This window comes from Arachis ipaensis, chromosome B2 (assembly GCF_059453495.1).
Source record: "Arachis ipaensis isolate K30076 ecotype BB chromosome B2, ASM5945349v1, whole genome shotgun sequence".
NCBI lineage: Eukaryota > Viridiplantae > Streptophyta > Magnoliopsida > Fabales > Fabaceae > Arachis > Arachis ipaensis.
The window spans coordinates 16,930,340-16,933,770 of record NC_142437.1 but is presented as its reverse complement, the minus strand read 5'-3'; positions in this window follow the sequence as shown (position 1 = coordinate 16,933,770).

Sequence of the window (3,431 nt, the reverse complement as noted above, 5' to 3'; positions counted from 1 at the left end):
GATACTCCTTCCGGTTACTTGTTCAGCAACTTTTGATTTTTTGAAAAAACAACAAGTAGCTTTCAAGCTTTTGGGCTCGACCCTGAAGCTTGTTTATAATATTGTATTTTATATCATGCTTGTTTGCACTTGTCTTGGCACTTTTTTGGGTTTTGAGGATGCTGAAACCTTGCTGCCTGGCCTCTTTTAATTGCTTTTGTGCTTATTGCTCGTAGCATGGATCCTTTGATGTTGTGGATGTGTGTATCCCACTTGTATTTCGGTTTTCTAGCTCTTACTAGCAATCCATAACTGATTTCTTTTCGTTGGTCCTTTTTCCAGTTATTTTTGTAGTCCTCTTTTTTGGACCTTTGTCAGGTTTCTTTCAGGGACTACTCTATAACTTGTTGGTTGTAGGAGACCGTCTTCTTTGCGTCGTCCTTTTCCAAGTTATTTTTGTAATCCTCTTTCTTGGACCTTTGTCAGGTCTCTTTCAGGGATTACTTTTATAACTTGTTTGTAGGAGGTCGACTTCTTCATGTCGTCCTCTTCTAAGTTATTTTTGTAATCCTCTTTCTTGGACCTTTGTCAGGTCTCTTTCAGGGATTACTTATATAACTTGTTTTTGTAGGAGACCGACTTCGTTAGGTCGATCTCTTCTAAGTTATAGCAATTCCTCTTTTATAGGGTTGGCCAGACCTCTTTCCAGGGATTTGCTGATAACTTGGGTTGACTTGGTCCAACTTCTCTATGTCGGCCAGTCTTTAAGTTATTATTTAGCAATCTATAAGACCTCGTTAGGTTCTTTTTTCGGATCACTTTCGATAACTTCTTGCATTATTCTGTGTTCATCTTTGCCGGTTTGTAGAAGGTGGTTTCTGTCTTTCTTTGGTCGACCTTTAGATGAATCGCGTTTTTATCTTTATTGGTCTTTTATCGTGATCGTGCAGTGAATCTGTTTTTCACTTTCTGCCGATCTGTTGCTTTATAATCAGACGATGAATGCTTCAGATTAATGCGTCTTGAGAGTTTGTAGAATATCTAAAATATTTTTTATTCAAAAGAAAGTGCAAATATATACATGTTTGGAGTTTTTCATCCTTTTAAGTCAGATAATATCTGGATCTCAACTTGGTGCCTCATTAAAAAACCTTTTCAGGAAAAAGAGTGCATCCTATGATGAGATCTTTTACCTTCTCTAGCTATAGTACCTTTTTAGGTTGCAGGCGTGCCATGATCTGGGAAGCTCTCGTCCATCAAGTTCGGACAGTCTGTAGTAGCCCTTCCCAAGTACTTCTATGACTCGGTAGGGTCCTTTCCAGTTTGCTGCCAGCTTTCCTTCTCCGGGTCGAGTTGTTCCAATATCATTTCAGATTAGGATGAGATCATTCTCCGCGAAACCTCTTGGCACTACCTTTTGATTATATCTTGAAGCCATTCGGCGCTTTAGCGCTTCTTCCCTGATCCGAGCTCTTTCTTGGATTTCCGGAAGTAGGTCGAGTTCTTCTCTTTGAAGTTGAGAGTTGGCTTCTTCATTGTAGTGGACTACTCTAGGCGACCCTTCCTCGACCTCTACTGGGATTATTGCCTCCACGTCGTACGCTAATCGGAACGGTGATTCGTTTGTGGTGGAGTGTGGCATAGTTCAATATGCCCATAGGACCTGTGGAAGTTCTTCAGCCCAAGCCCTCTTCGCATCTTGCAGTCTCCGTTTCAACCCAGCCAATATGACTTTGTTGGCAGCTTCGGCTTGCCCATTAGCTTGAGGATGTTCGACGGAGGTGAACTGGTGCTTTATGTTCAAGTCGGCTACTAATCTCCTGAAGCCTGCATCTGTGAATTGAGTGCCATTGTCTGTGGTGATGGAGTATAAAACCCCGAACCTCGTGACAATGTTCCTATATAGGAATTTTTGGGTTCTTTGAGCAGTGGCGTTGGCTAGGAGCTCTGCCTCAATCCACTTTGTGAAATAGTCTACTCCGACTATGAGGAATTTGACTTGTCCTGATCCCTGGGGAAAGGGTCCGAGAAGATCGAGTCCCCATTTTGCAAATGGCCAAGGCGAAGTTACGCTGATGAGCTCTTCTAGCGGGGTGATGTGAAAGTTGGCATGTTTCTGGCATGGGGGACATGTCTTTACAAATTCTGTAGCTTTCTTTTGTAGAGTTGACCAGTAAAATCCCACCCGAAGTACCTTTTTGGTGAGAGCTTGTGCCCTGAGATGATTGCCACAAATACCGTTGTGTACTTCCTCTAAAACTTCCCTTGTGTTAGAGGTCGCCTCACATTTTAATAATGGTATTGAAATCCCTCTTTTGTATAGGGTGTTGTTTATGATGGTGTAGTACTGAGCCTCCCGTTTTAACCTCATTGCTTCCTTCTCATTTGTGGGGAGTGTTTCTTTTTTGAGGTAATTGATTATGGGGGTTGTTCATACCCTGGGTCGGACTGTCCGAACCGGGATGTTCAGTAGCAAAACGACCGACCTGTTAGGACAAGTGGACCGACTTCTTTACAAAGAACTCGGCCAAATCGACAGGAAAGCCCAATAAAGGGCCCAAATGAAGGAACACAGCCCAATCCAAAGGCAGCCCAAGCCTACAGAGAGAAGGGCAGTTCCGTTGAAGATAAGCTGACCTCACCCAAAGATAAGATAAGATAAGATAAGATAACTAACTTATCTTATCTAAAAAGGTCACTCCACAACTACTATAAATACACTGGAGCACCCAAGCATAACTCATACTCTGATTCTACTAAAAACCTGCCTAATACCTGTGCTAACTTAAGCATCGGAGTCTCTTGCAGGTACCCCCCCACCCTCCGGTGACGAAGGATCAGTAGTGCGGCCAACCAACAAGTCGGACACCACCGCTCTGGCCGTCACTCACCGGCCAGACATGTCGGCATCGATCAGTACAGAAGATCTCATCCGAGATCGGCCTACAGTTTCAGGTAACCCACGGAACATTGGCGCCGTTGCCGGGGAACCTGGAAGTCATCCCACCACCATGGTGGACGGCCATGACGACGACCACGATTCAGATCTAGAAAACCAAACGCCGCACAAAAATGCGGACACCGCACCGAAAGATGCCCCGGAATCCAACGGAGACAAAAATTCATCAAATTCGGGAGCAATAGAAGCACTTCAAGATCGCTTGAAACAACTTGAGAAAGAAACCCAACGACAACGAGAGATCAGAAAGGATCTACAAAGAGAGGTACGGCGACGTCGAGAACTGGAAGAAAAACTACAGCAATTAGAAGCCGATCTCAAATCAAAAACTCCTTGGACTATTCCTGAGGAAAATTCACGCAAAGAACAAGATCCATTCACCAGGAAAATCATGAAAACTAAAATTCCAAAAGACTTCAAACTCCCGGATATGGTTTTGTACGACGGCACCACAGATCCCAATCATCATCTCAGCAATTTCAGAAGCAGAATG